Genomic DNA, 14481 nt, shown 5'->3' on the forward strand with positions numbered 1-14481 from the left:
ATTGATGATTGATAAAGATGAAAACTACCAGGCGAGGGGACTGTATCAGGGATCAGGAAATGGGGTGAGAGACCTGTTTCTGCTGTCCCTGAAATCGCACTAACTGATTCCAAATTGGAAGGAAGAGCCCTGAGGAAGTCTAGTATGATCGTGGACAATACACCGTGGCACGCATGCTCAAATGAAAACTTGCATATTGTTGCAAAGCAACTTTAAAGACATTTGAAGTAGAATAATGGTTGTGTAACTACAGAACCAGTATGTATAAATTTGCATAAAATTAAAGGGAAATTGCCAGCAGGTCTATTGTGCACAGAGGATACAAAGCAATACAGAGCTCTTTAAGGAGCCCTATTCTCCTGTGAGGGAACCATTTGCCTTGGTCATAATACTCTTTCCAGAATCAGGGCTGGCAGGCTAAGATCAACTAAGTGGTCCAATCAGAGAAAGGAAGTCCTGTCCTTGGGCAGAATTTGGGACCTATGTTCGAAATGGGCAGCCTGGTCCTGTAGCAGCAGTGCCAGGTGTCTGCTTTGTACACAGAGGAAATACAAGAGACCAGTGATTGCTCTTCGGTGCTATAATGGAGCCACACTTCCAATATAGTCAAGACAGGCACAATATAAATCTGGCCAAGGACATAAAGTGTTTATGACCCATAATGAGATCGCCTGGTGATATTTCAATTCTTAGGGACATTTATAGTATTTTTTTTATTGATATTTGATTTTAATTGTGACTTGAACTGATAAGTTCTGAATGATAAGACTTTACTTTAAGCTAATCTGATCAAACGGGTTGTAATTTGTAGCAAAGAACAATTCATCATAGAACTTTGATAGCAAATACCTATAACCCTATAGGCTAAAACAAACATGCAAAGGTTAATCCGGATTAAAAATCCTTGTTTTCACTGTTTAGGAGCCCTTGTCGATATTAGATTGTTTGTGGACCCTGTCAAATCTGTGGCCAGCTTCAGACCTCTCTTTGAATCATGAAAACAACCCCTGTCCATATACCCTATCAGGATATATGGACGTCATAGAGGAGGGTCCAATGCTCAGTACCCCCCTCTATAAACCAGAACAGGGAAGAGCTTTTTAAGAGCGCCTCCTTCTCTGGAGGACTTGAATTATCCATGTATTAGAGGCAGTCATTCATCTGAATGGCCACCATGTAATACTACATGTCTTGCTGGTCGCGGCTTCTCATTGTAAAAACAGCTGGAAGCAGCTCCTATCTGAAAGGGATTGTCCCTGATGAGGCAACCCCTTTAAATGCCATATGTAGGGCATGTTGAGGTTATAGGGGGTTTCCTCTCTTAACAGATGTGTTAGGCACGGATTTCTACTATGGAAGACCATTGGATTTATTTGTAATCGATAGGTTTTCATTTTTCTGCATTTTAAAATATATCTGGACAGATGTAAATCCATGGCTTATTTTCTGAACAGAACAAGTCCTTCAATATTTTCATTTTAATGGGACAATTGCTTAATATAAAACTACTGTGCTGGTCAATAAATTATTGGATGGTTATGTCTCATGCTGCCCATAGAAATGAAAAAAAAAAATGAATATGACCTTAACAGACGATCGTTTATGATGATCAATATGGTTGATGATGTTTATTGATAAAACTCTACAATAGTCATTTTAATCCGTTATCATACCAGAAAATACACTTTGACAATATCCGACAATGGACATCATTGAATATCTTGCAATATATTACCAGCGCCCGATAGTGAAAAGTATCAGATTGCTGATCAATGTGGGGGTGGATTGATACAGGAATGGAAAGAAGCGATGTCTTTGTCTGCTGGTCATGGAGCTTTCCTTGTGTCTTGGCTGTTTGTTGGGTGATGGTAGTCTGTTGTCCTCTTTGTCTTTGCTCTCCCATCTCATTGGCTTGTGTCCATGGATCAGGTTTCCTCTTGAGCAAACAAAATAACAATGGATGTCTAGAAGTATCCATATGTCCTTCAATTTCTAAAGTCATATAGTCATTTTGAAGAAAAATGTTAATTTCAGAGCCAGGGGGCACAGTGGAAGTGTCTTGTAGTGCCATATTGACGTGTCAGCTGTTAACTCTATTGTTCTGCAAGTTAAATATGTGGCTTATATTATAGGGTGTCAGATTTCAGTTCTGCTTCTTGCCTTCTATGTTGGACAGCACTGTTTTCAGTAAAATGTAGTGATTATTCCAGCTCTACTATACATATAAGACTTGGTATTAAACAAGCCATGCCAATCTCAGGGTGGGTTGGTGGTTCTGGAGTTGGTTATGAGCGATCCACCTCTATGGTTATCTCTATATACTCTCAACTCACTTTATTTTCCTCTCTGGCTACTATATGTATTTGTTCCATCACTTCTCTCTATCTAGCCGCTTCCTGATTGGCTGGATTTTGTTTCTAGCCCTTGTCAGCCAATCCCATTCGAGCACTGTTTTTCTCAGAAGCTCCGCAATAAAAAGGACCTGAATAAAGAGAAATGAGAAAACAACTCGGTCGGGCCCGAGAAGGACAAGAGGCTGTGGCACCGGCACCGATCCGGTCCAAAGACAAATAAGGAACAGAGGCAGCCCCGGGACCCGCACCGCCGGAATTAGCAAGAGAAAAGACTGCCCAAGATTCCGGGCAGCATCCACTGTCATTAGTCTACTCCACCGGTAAGTAAGGTGCCGAGTCCTGCCGTGCATGACAGCAGATGTCCCGTACATAGAGCGGCAGGTGATGTGTGAGATAACAAGGGAGATGAATGCGCAGTGCCCGATGATCTCACCCCACAGTGCCCAGTCATCTCACCCCACAGTGCCCAGTCATCTCACATCTACATTGTGGCTATTGATTTCTATAGTCGCTGCTGTTTGTCAGTGTTCGTGCTGTTTCTGTGTCAGTGTTCGTGCTGCAGTGTTATTATCAATGTGCTGAGCTTTCTTGGAGTGACTTTTCATTGTGCTCCTCTGCTATACATCACTGCTCTACTGCCCCGTGTATATCACACCGACCCAGGACTTACCCGCGTATACTTTACCACGAACAGCTGTGCGACATGTTTAGTATCACACAGCATCGTTCTGCTGTCCTACGTCCCGACACTTAGAAATGTCGCACAATGTATGGGGTCCAATCGAGTTCGGAGGATTCGGTGAAAGTATTTTCTCTATTGACAAGACTGGTACAACATTTGCGAACACTTGTTATTTCTGCACATTGGATAATACTGTACACAGCTCCTCCTGTACCGGCTTTATACACGATTGTTCTGCATAGACTGACCGCTGTCCTAGTGACCATTCTCCTTTATGTTGTCCTCCACCTCCTGTGTCCCAACCATTTCCTCATTATCCCATCCCCCTCGTCTTACATCCCTGTCAGCCCCATCTCATGACATTACGATATTTCTCACACTTGCCCCTTATTTTTGTTTTTCCTCAGGTCTCACTCCCCGGCAGTATTGTCCGAGGAGTGAGACCTGTATAGTATAGGGAGCCTGTTCCCCTATAGCAGCGTTTTATCTACATCATTATTGACACCTTCGATCCTGTAACGTCTTCACTGTGTCACAATGTATTACAGCTGTTTCCCTAGCTGCCCGTCGGTGGCAGAGCCCTTGTCCCCCTCTTCTTCCATCAGCGCCCAGCACACACACCCCCTCCTCCGCCGTGCCCGTTCGCGCTCTCCCGTCTCCCCTCACGAGCACTTCTTCTGCAGAGCCGCAGTCTCGCGCCTGCCGGTTCAAACCGGCTGCTCTGACACCTGTTCCCTCCCCTTGCCCGGCTTCAACTCACCGACCAATCAAAGGAAACCTTTGGATTCTGGCCGACCAATCCCTGCTCGAGAGGCGGGGTCTGTCCCTCAGGAGCGCGCTTATTTGCTCGTTTCTGCAGAGCTGGGCGCTTGTCCGGGAAGTTGGGTCTGAGCTCATCTCCCCTCAGTGACAGTAGGGCGGTCCTCCTGTTACCAGCGGCAGCGCCGGTATATTCTCCTCATATGTAGTCACGGCTCCCGGTGTAGAACATGTCACTGACTACGTGAAAAAGAGCATGCGTTTTTAGCTTTTGTAATTCATGAAGTCCTTATTACCTCAGCACAGGACGCAATGTTTTCTGTAGGCTGCAAAATGCCTGATTCACACTTAGTTTTAATCCTTCCGCCGTATCTTTACCTTCAACGGGAGGTAGCGACTTATCCCACTACTTAGTACAGATAACCCGTTACACGGGTTTGCTAGCAAGAGGAACGATGTTTGTAATATTAGTGTATTTTCTGAATAATAGATTATTCACGCAGGGTAAAGGTATAATGTAGTAGATGTTACCTGCAGTCCTATGTAACACCACAGATAACACAGTGATAACTGAGTACAGATAATGTAGATGTTACCTGCAGTCCTATGTAACTCCACAGATAACACAGTGATAACTCTGAGTACAGATAATGTAGTAGATATCACCTGCAGTCCTATGTAACTCCACAGATAACACAGTGATAACTCTGAGTACAGATAATGTAGTAGATGTTACCTGCAGTCCTATGTAACACCACAGATAACACAGTGATAACTCTGAGTACAGATAATGTAGTAGATGTTACCTGCAGTCCTATGTAACACCACAGATAACACAGTGATAACTCTGAGTACAGATAATGTAGTAGATGTTACCTGCAGTCCTATGTAACTCCACAGATAACACAGTGATAACTCTGAGTACAGGTAATGTAGTAGATGTTACCTGCAGTCCTATGTAACACCAGATAACACAGTGATAACTCTGAGTACAGATAATGTAGTAGATGTTACCTGCAGTCCTATGTAACTCCACAGATGAGTACAGATAATGTAGTAGATATCACCTGCAGTCCTATGTAACACCACAGATAACACAGTGATAACTCTGAGTACAGATAATGTAGTAGATGTTACCTGCAGTCCTATGTAACTCCACAGATAACACTGATAACTCTGAGTACAGATAATGTAGTAGATGTTACCTGCAGTCCTATGTAACACCACATATAACACAGTGATAACTCTGAGTACAGATAATGTAGTAGATTTTACCTGCAGTCCTATGTAAGGCTTTATTCACAGAACAGGGTCGGAGTGTCGGCCTATAAAAACACCCGTTGTGCATCCGTTCCGGGCCGTGTTCCCGTTTTTAATGGCCAATTTTGACACGTTTTGCATCAGTTTTTTCCCCTGTCCGTTTTTAAAACGGATGAATTTAATTTGTAACGCCTCATGCACACGACCGTTGTGCCACTCAATCCGTTTTTGACGGCATTCGAGTGGCACCTGATAGTCTTCACGGACCCATTCACTTTAGCGGCTGAATCTGGTCCGTGAAAAATTATCCGAGTCTCCGATCCGAGGAAAGATAGGACATGTTCTATCTTTCCTCGGATCACTGATGTGACTCGGACGGTGCACACGGTCGTGTGCATGAGGTGTTCATTTTCTGCCACACACTTCCCTCTGTAGATAATGTCCCACACTGCTCTCTGTAGATACTGCCATGGCCCGCCTTGTAGATAATGCCACACACTGCCCTCTGTAGATAATGCCACACACTGCTCTCTGTAGATACTGCCACGGCCCGCCTTGTAGATAATGCCACACACTGCCCTCTGTAGATAATGCCACACACTGCTCTCTGTAGATACTGCCAGTCCCCCTTGTAGATAATGCCACACACTTCCCTCTGTAGATAATGTCCCACACTGCTCTCTGTAGATACTGCCACGGCCCGCCTTGTAGATAATGCCACACACTTCCCTCTGTAGATTATGTCCCACACTGCTCTCTGTAGATACTGCCACGGCCCGCCTTGTAGATAATGCCACACACTGCCCTCTGTAGATAATGCCACACACTGCTCTCTGTAGATACTGCCACGGCCCGCCTTGTAGATAATGCTACACACTTCCCTCTGTAGATAATGCCACACACTGCTCTCTGTAGATACTGCCACGGCCCGCCTTGTAGATAATGCCACACACTTCCCTCTGTAGATAATGCCACACACTGCTCTCTGTAGATACTGCCACGGCCCGCCTTGTAGATAATGCCACACACTTCCCTCTGTAGATAATGCCACACACTGCTCTCTAGATACTGCCACAGCCCCCCTTGTAGATAATGCCACACACTGCTCTCTGTAGATAATGCCACACACTGCCTTCTAGATAATGCCACACACTGCCCTCTGTAGTTTCTGACACAGCCCCCCTGTAGGTAATGCCACACAGCCCCCCTTGTAGGTAGTGCCACACAGACCCCCCTGTAGGTAATGCCACACAGCCCCCTGTAGGTAGTGCTACACAGCACTCCTGTACAAAGCCACCCCCCATAGATGCCACCCCCCCCATAGATGGCACCCCCCTCTACCTTCCTCTACTGGACCGCTCCAGGAGGAGTCCCTGACTTCAATGTCCTTATATGGACAGTGAAGTCAGGGACTTCTCATGGAGCCGAATCACCGTCCACAGCGCCGAGGATTCTGCTTCAGAAGTCCCTGACTACACTGTCCATATATGGACAGTAAAGTCAGGGACTTCTGGAGTGGAATCACCGGCCACAGCGTTGGGGATTCCGCTTCAGGAGTCCCTAACGTCGCTGTCCATATATGGACAGCGAAGTCAGGGACTTCGCCTGGAGCGGAATCACCGGCCACAGCGCCGAGGATTCCGCTTCATGAGTAGGGGACTGGTCCAGGAGAAGTCACTGTCCATATCCTGGAGCGGAATCCCCGGGCACAGCTTCGACCGAAGCTGTAGCCGCGGATTAGGGATTCAGCTCCTACAGGGAGCAACAAAATACTCTCCTCCTCACATTGACTTCGCACTGTGAGGAGAAGAGAGCGATATTGAGCGAGGATGTCGTGTCCAATCAACTGTGCCTCGGAAACCACGTGGTGTCCTTAACTGTTGTCCAATCAACTGTGCCTCGGAAACCACGTGGTGTCCTTAACTGTGCTTCGGACACCACGTCCCTCCCGATTATATATAAGATACCGTGTAATACGTCGCCCTAACTACCCGGGCATAGCGCTACTTGAAGCACAATTTCCGGGGAAGCCCCTCACGTCACTGTCCATATATGGACAGTAATGTCAGGGGCTTTCAGCTAAGGAGTCTCCGGTCGGGGACTTCTGTCTTGGGAAAGCTCTTGATGTCTTTATCCATATATGGACAGTGACGTTAGGGGCTTTGTAATACCAGAGCGTCAGCAGCGTCTCCAGACCTGGAATCCTGCCATTATACAGTGACATCCTTCACACATAGACTCCCATGTTGAACAAAAAAACATATACCGCAAGTTATAATTTTTTTTAGTGGGATCCTTCAGGATGGAATAGCGTAGTTATTCCATCCTGCAAGAAAAAGGTTTGCCGATGTATACCAGCCCGACGGAGGCCCTCTTCTGGTCTCCGTTGGGCTAATCAGCGTCAACAACCGGGGTCAAGTATCAGGAAGGCTAGGGCTACTTTGGCCATGATGCAGGTCACGTGGCCAATGATTGCTGTGTCGTCTTCCTGCGTTTCAGGCAATTGTGGTCGTATTTTGACACAGCAGTCACAAGAACTCTGAACCTGCTGTATTTTTTGCGACTGTCGTGGCAAAAGTCACCATGTAGCCCTAGCCTTATGATTATGTAAAAGCAGCCAAAACAAGAACAAGAAAACCGCATGAAAAAATTAGGCACACATTTTACATGTATTTCTTACATATTTTGTTAACTTTTTTTTCTATTGAAGTCAGTGGGAATTTGTATTAGCAGCAGCCTGCCCTTTCTGTGTGGCGTTTTTTCCCCCATTGAATTCAATGAAAGAAAAACGTGTCAGAGAAAGATATTTTTCTTTTATGCTTCCTTCACACAGAGATTTTTGTGTGGCATTTTAAAATGACAAAATTCATTTTAAACCGAAAACGTAAGTGTTTTTTATGTTGTTTTTTTTAGTAGCGCTTAAAACACTGTTAGGCCTAATTCACACGACCGTGTTCGGTCCGTGAGTTACGGTCTGCATGTCGGCAGTATTTCCAGTGCAGGGAGGGACGCTACTAGCCTCATAGTTATGTATGGCGCTAGGTGTTACTGCCTCGCTGCGGGAAAACTGTCCTGTACTGTAATCATGTTTTCAGTACGGGGCAGTAGTTCCGCGGGTAGGCAGGGACACCTAGCGTCATCGATAACTATGATGCTAGTAGCGTTCCTCCCTGCACTGTTTGGTCCGGGAAATACGGCCGACATGCGGTCCGTATATCACGGTCCCAACACGGTCGTGTGAATTAGGCCTTTAAAATGCGAGAAAAAATGGAAGCAAAATGATGCGTTTAAATGCAGCTTTACAGTAAGGTTGGAATCACATTTGCAGTTCTCATGGCAGTTTTTTTTAAGGCCAGGATCACACACACAGTTTTGATGCAGTTTTTGGCTCAGTTTTTTCAGCCATAAGTGGATCCAAAAGGAAGGAGGGGTTTAAAGAAAAGACTGATGCATCACCTTTCTTTTGTGTCCACTTCTGGGTTTGGCTAAAAAAACTGCTACAAAACCTGCATCAAAACTGTGTTTCATCCTGGCCCAAGGGTAGGAACACACACAGTGTGTTCAGGGCAGATATGCCCTGAACACCGCAGGGAATGACGTCCGAAAAACCGCACTACATTGTGGAGCGTTTTTTTCGGGCGGAATTTCCGCTGCAGAAAGCAGCGCCGGAAAAAAACAAACAAACCGTTCATACTTACCCTCTCCCTCACTTCTGTGCGTAGTCCAGCCTCCTGGGATGACGTTGCAGGCCATGTGACCGATGCAGCCTGTGATTGGCTGCTGCGGTCACATGGGATGAAACGTCTTCCGAGGAGGCCGGACTGGAGATGAAGCGGTGAACTCTGGAATTCCGCCGCAAATGTCGCAACACACACCGCTTTTTTATGGGTTTAAGCACACCAATGAATTAAATTGAGAAAACCCGCAACACAAGAGCAGCGATTCCGCAGCATTAATTAACATGCTGCAGCTAAAAAGCACGCACAGCAGGTCAATTTATGTGGATTTTTTTCTGCTGATTTTTTCCACTGTGTGGGGATGAGATTTGTTGAGATATTACCCACACTGCTGCTACTGTAACACGCTGCGGATTTTCCGCAATTTAATTGCAGAAAATCTGCAGTGTTAACGCCTATTGTGTTCCCATCTTAAATTTTTTTTTTTGCCAAACGTGGGTTCAGGGGCATAACTAGGAAAGACTGGGCCCCCTTCCCCTAGGTGCCACACACAGCCCCCCTTGTAAATAGTGCCCCCTGTAGATTGTGTCATACAGCCCCCCTGTAGATTGTGCCATACAGCCCCCCTGTAGACAGTGCCATACAGCCCCCCTGTAGATTGTGCCATACAGCCCCCCTGTAGACAGTGCCATACAGCCCCCCTGTAGACAGTGCCATACAGCCCCCCTGTAGACAGTGCTATACAGCCCCCCCTGTAGACTGTTTCACTCCCCACTTGTATATAGCGCCATCCACATCCCCCTTGTAGACAGTGCCATACAGCCCCCCTTGTAGATAGTGTCACACCTCACTTGTATATAGCGCCCCCTACCTCCTCCTTATAGATAGTCCCCCTGTAGATTGTGCCATACAGCCCCCCTGTAGATTGTGCCATACAGCCCCCCTGTAGACAGTGCTACACATCCACCCCGTAGACAGTGCTATACAGCCCCCTGTAGATTGTGCCATACAGCCCCCCTGTAGACAGTGCCATACAGCCCCCCTGTAGACAGTGCCATACAGCCCCCCTGTAGACAGTGCTATACAGCCCCCCCTGTAGACTGTTTCACTCCCCACTTGTATATAGCGCCACCCACATCCCCCTTGTAGACAGTGCCATACAGCCCCCCTTGTAGATAGTGTCACACCCCACTTGTATATAGCGCCCCCTACCTCCTCCTTATAGATAGTGCCCCCTGTAGATTGTGCCATACAGCCCCCCAGTAGACAGTGCTATACAGCCCCCCAGTAGACAGTGCTATACAGCCCCCTGTAGATTGTGCCATACAGCCCCCCAGTAGACAGTGCTATACAGCCCCCCAGTAGACACTGCTATACAGCTCCCCCTGTAGACAGTGCTATACAGCTCCCCTTGTAGACAGTGTCAAACCCCACTTGTAGATAGCGCCCCCCTCCCACTTGTAGATAGTGCCATACAGCCCCACTGTAGAGAGTTTCACACCACACTTGTAGATAGTGCCCACCCTCCCCCTTGTAGATAGTGCCATACAGGCCCCCATGTAGAGTGTCACACCCCACTTGTAGATAGCGCCCCCCTCCCACTTGTAGATAGTGCCATACAGCCCCACTGTAGAGAGTGTCACACCCCACTTGTAGATAGCGCCCCCCTCCACCTTGTAGATAGTGCCATACAGCCCCCCCTGTAGACAGTGACACACCACACTTGTAGATAGCGCAACCACCCCACCACCCCCTTGTAGATAGTGCCATACAGCCGCCCACAGGGACCGTACCCTAAGAGAAGAGTGCAGGTCAGTTTAGTGCCAATTTGGCCTTCAGCTGAGGACCTGAATAATCTGAGACAGACCTGTTGCTACAGACATTCTGCCTGACAGATCCACAGTTAGACAGCCTGTGTTTCTAGCAGCCAGTCTGTCTCACAGGATTGAACTTCTTAGCTCCGAGCAGGCACTGTGATAGGAGAAAAGGGCACCAGTAAAATAATGCCGTCTCCATCACATCATGCATTATTAAACATATTTTCTTTCTTCAAATTTAAGTGAAAAACCTATTCAAGGCTATGTTCATACCTGGAGCAGAACATGGGAATAACGGAAGCAACGGTTCCATTGCACAATGGACACCACCGGTATCCAACAGAACCCATTGACTTTAACGAGTTCCCTCAGGCTGTCCGTCGTTTTACTAGAGACAATAGCCTAGCATGCTGCGCTATTTTCTCAGGTAATCTCGGCTGGATCTGCGACGAAGGCCCGTAACGGTGCCTCTAATGCAGATGTGAATGAAGCAAATGTATTTTCTTTCTACTATTTGGCTTTATGACACCTTTATGACACCTTTGAAATTATTTTCTGTTTTTTAAGAAAAATGTCTATCAGTGTGTTTTGTGCAACTTTCTAAATACTTTTTATTAAAAAAAAATGTCCTACTTGAGATACAGCTGCTTTGTATACAGGATACAGACCAGCTGTATCGTGCGCTGAGACCTGAATCCGTCAGGTCAGCGGCCTCCTGTTTTCGATTACATTAGATGTGATCAGTAACAGCTCGATCCTGCGTGTCTCCTCTGACTCTGAATCCGTCAATCTCGCTGACCTGACAGGACACAGGTTTCAGTGCTAGATACAGCTGCTCTGTATACAATATACAAAACGGCTGTATCTCAAAAAGTAATACATAGTACAAGTGTTGTGTCTGGTATAGGAGACATCCATGTCCTGTCAGCCTGTGATTTACTATATCCTTTGTCTGTACCTTTGTTGAACTGCTTGCTCTGGTAAATAATTCAAACATCTATTTTTTTTGTATTTGCTGTTAATAAACATCTTAGGAAAAGAGTCAAACGCAGTTTGTTAGTACCAGGGAATAAAGATTTAATAAGCAGTCTAAAAATTCCTAATGGAGGCGTATAAGATGTCATTTTATTGTCGTGGCAGCTAGATATTATTTCTGGTGGAGGTTTATTTTAGGCCCATGTTCAGATGTTTTCTATCTTTTTCTATTTCAGGCCTTAAAGTTTTTGAAGGTGTAATTAATTTGCCACCTTCTCATAAACTGAAATCCATCCTAAAATTTAAAGGGGTTGTCCACTACTGAACAACTGATGACCTACCCACCAGATAGGCCATCAGTATATCATCGGTGCGGGTCCGACACCTGGACCCGACACCGATCAGCCGCTCTGGCTGCCTCCGGGCACCAGATGTTATGGCCCATTATGCAATGTACGGAACTGGAAGCAGTTGGCTCTTTACATAGCATATCGGCCGTGCTGCCGAACTGCAGCTCTTCTCCTATTCACTTGAATAGGAGCAGAGCTGCAGTACTGCAGCTCGGCCGCTATTCAGCGGCCAGAGACAACTGCTTCCGGTATGGACGTCCGTGGTTTGGAGGCAGCCGGAGCAGCTTAATGGTGCGGGGTCTGGATGTTGGACCCCCTCAGATCACGTACTGATAGGTGGATAGGTCATCTCCTTTAAAGGCTATGTACACCTTTGAAAACGTTTTTTTTTTATTAGGCCTCGGCTGCAATAGAAGACACTGGCACCCTGCGATCCCATAGCAGGGTGAGAGAGGGAGCCCCCTCACTCTCTCCAAAACCACTTAGATGCGGTGCTCGCTATTGAGCGCCGCATCTAAGGGGTTAAACGTGCGGATTTCGATCTGCCCGCTCAAGCAGCGATGCCCCAAATTCTAAGCTACCTCCGGTAGCTGAGAAGAGGGAGTTTTAACTGCTCCCGGCGCTGCAGATTTATTCTGATGAAGCGCCGCGATAAGGCATATGCATCAGAATAAAGCCCATTAGTGGCCGACGTGAAAAGCCGTATTGGCGGTCACTAACGGGTTAAAATAAAAATAGTTTTCAAAGGTGTACATAGCCTTTAATGACAAATCGAAACTATCATTACTGTATTCTAATAGGGTGGAAAAGAGTGATTTTTTAGGGTGGACTTACACGTATCATATTTTTATGCCACAGAATCCACCACAAAATCTGCATGTTTAACAATTAGATTTGGTTGGGGATTTGCCGCGGACTGCTGCAAATGTCACCCATTTCAATGCAAGTGGTGAAATCCGCAGTAATTGCAAAGCAAATCTGCATCAAAATCTGCATGTAAAACATGCAGCCTTTGTGGCAGATTCACTGCGGCCAAATCCGTGGCCATGTAAATATATGCCACGTATGAATCCACTCTTAAGTGCTTATTTAGGCGAGCGTGTCCATTTAGCATCTGCAATAAACGGACCGTATTTGATGCGTGTGCATGTCCGTGTGGCATACGTGTACTTTCTGTTCATCCTGTTTTATTTATGTGCGTATGTCATCCGTCTGCTGTCTGTTTTTTTATGCACCCATAGAGTTCAACGGGCAACGTGGTCCGCAATAACGGACCAAAATAGGACATGCTGTGAGTTTCACACAACGGGCACATGCTCCGTAAAAAAACACGGACGTGTGAATAGCCCCATTGAATTGCATGGGTCAGTGTGCTGTCCGTTATTTAAACGGACAGCACACGGACGCGAAATACGCTTGTCTGAATAAGCACTAACAGTATTGCTTTTTTAAACTGCACAATCTGCAGTATCACATTTATACACACCAGTTATTGTTTTTTTAAAGAAGCACTAAATCAAAAATACAAAACTTATAAAGGTAAAGTTTATAAAATATCTGCTCATATCATTGACGAGCAAGTATGTACATATTTGTAGAGAAATATCAAAACCGGAGACATGTAAAATATTGATCATGGAGACAGCCATTTTTCTAGTCTTCCTTGCAGTAATCACATTGAACATTACAGTCAGCCTCTACCCGGCCTGAAATGACTTCTTGCAGGGAACATACAACTTTACAGCAAAGTAGATAAGTGACTCCTCTTTCTTAGCTAAGCTGATGTTTCAGTATTAATGGAATTTTCCCATCATAGATATTTATGGCATATATATAGAATACATTTCTGATAGTTGGCGGTTTCAGCTTTGGGACCCGCACCTATCGAGACAATAGATGTCCGCTAATTCCTCTTCCGCTGTGCAAGAAGGACGCCGGCCATCGTATCTAGGCAGAGACTAGATGGGGAAGTAGCCAAGCAAGTTTGGGTGTGTGTCCACCTCTATATTCATTCCGTTCTTGGATGCGGTGACTTCTTCGCCTGCCAAAAAACCGGGGTTAGGGACCCCTGTTCTCCTGCTAGATGGGAGTCCCCGATTAAATACCCCCTTCTATCAGACATTTATGGAATACCCTCTGGATATTCCATCAATGTCTATGATGGGAAAACCCTTTGAACAAATTTGTTTTTTAGCTGATGGGCTGTTAGAATAAGCGTGTTAATGAGTGAAACAAAGGATGTTTGTTACCTTTTCATGTGATATTTGTAAAGCAATAAAGAGAGCTCAGAATGGGAAGCAATTGGACTTGGGTAAGGAATACTTATCTTATCTGTATCCATGTTGTTTGATGATGAAGAGTCTTTAAGGAAACAGTTCATTTATCTGTTTTTCAGTTTTTACTCCAGCAATCTTGAAACTTCTCTAGGAATTAGACCATTAGATCTTTGCCCCTCTTAACATCATAGAGGTGATAAGATTGAACCCAGTGACTTCTTTCTGTTTGTGCTTTTTGTGTCTCTTCAGATCTGCGTATATGATTGTGTTGTATAAGCAGAGGAGCTTGTTAGGTATGCATTATAGCTACCTGTAAAAGGAATAACAATGG

At 45.6% G+C, this 14481-nt stretch overlaps 1 protein-coding gene and 2 long non-coding RNA genes across 3 annotated transcripts in view; 1 reads left to right on the forward strand and 2 right to left on the reverse strand.

Annotated features, from left to right (window-relative positions):
• Positions 1-1624: 1624 nt before the first annotated feature.
• Positions 1625-3685, reverse strand: LOC142743426 (uncharacterized). Its single transcript, XR_012881559.1, has 3 exons — positions 3025-3685; positions 2334-2482; positions 1625-1936 (listed from the first exon to the last, which is right to left on the reverse strand). It is a non-coding gene; the product is annotated as an uncharacterized LOC142743426 (long non-coding RNA).
• The window catches only part of SLC43A2 (solute carrier family 43 member 2), a 94412-nt gene continuing 82386 nt past the window's right edge, over positions 2456-14481 (forward strand). The window contains exon 1 of the mRNA XM_075854178.1: positions 2456-2674. The gene's annotated coding sequence lies outside the window, so the exon portion shown is untranslated. The remainder of the gene's footprint in view (positions 2675-14481) is intronic.
• LOC142743427 (uncharacterized) overlaps positions 14172-14481 on the reverse strand; it is a 73479-nt gene continuing 73169 nt past the window's right edge. The window contains exon 4 of the long non-coding RNA XR_012881560.1: positions 14172-14460. This is a non-coding gene — a long non-coding RNA (uncharacterized LOC142743427). The remainder of the gene's footprint in view (positions 14461-14481) is intronic.

This window comes from Rhinoderma darwinii, chromosome 2, assembly GCF_050947455.1.
Source record: "Rhinoderma darwinii isolate aRhiDar2 chromosome 2, aRhiDar2.hap1, whole genome shotgun sequence".
NCBI lineage: Eukaryota > Metazoa > Chordata > Amphibia > Anura > Rhinodermatidae > Rhinoderma > Rhinoderma darwinii.